The following is an 809-nucleotide window of genomic DNA, read 5'->3' on the forward strand; positions in this document are numbered from 1 at the left end:
TTTTGTACTGTGAGGTAAATTTGCAGACGGTCCCTAAAAGAGCCTAGTTGAATATGAAATGTGAAACTAACTTTACAGCGCTGATGAAGGTTATGATGACAGAACAAGACGACATTAAGCACGGCAGAATAAGATGACAGTTAGGATGACAGTAAGGACGACAGAATAAGATGACTGTTAGGATGACAGTAAAGACGACGGTAAGGACGACAGAATAAGATGACTGTTAGGACGACAGTAAAGACGACAGAATAAGATGACTGTTAGGATGACAGAATAAGATGACTGTTAGGACGACAGAATAAGATGACTGTTAGGACGACAGACGGACGACAGTAATTAAACGACAGAGAAAAAACAAGCAGGACGACAGATTAAGACGACGTCAACAGACAACATGCACGCCTACATATACTGATTTACCTGAACAAGTAGGCAATGACTGTAGATTTACCTGAACAAGTAAGCAATGACTGTAGACAAAGACAAATGTATAGTACAAAGCAGTCGACTCATTTTTGACACAAATGGAACCTCATATGACTAGGCGTGTTCAAATGGACGTCAAGGCTTTTTTATTTATTTTTTTTTATACCTAACTGAAAGCAAAATGTTGTACAAAGTGACCAAATCAACAGCTTAAAGGCAGCTAGGCTATATATTTTAGCCTATAAAGACCCATGAATACAGTCTGAAAAAAGCAAGAAATAACGCCCCATTCAATTGATCAAAAGTGACAGTAAAGACTTTTACATTTTTACAAAAGATTTCCATTTCAAATAAATGCTGTTTTTTTTCTATTCACCAAA

The sequence above is a fragment of the Sinocyclocheilus rhinocerous genome, unplaced genomic scaffold (assembly GCF_001515625.1).
Source record: "Sinocyclocheilus rhinocerous isolate Xijiao unplaced genomic scaffold, SAMN03320098_v1.1 scaffold418, whole genome shotgun sequence".
Lineage (NCBI taxonomy): Eukaryota > Metazoa > Chordata > Actinopteri > Cypriniformes > Cyprinidae > Sinocyclocheilus > Sinocyclocheilus rhinocerous.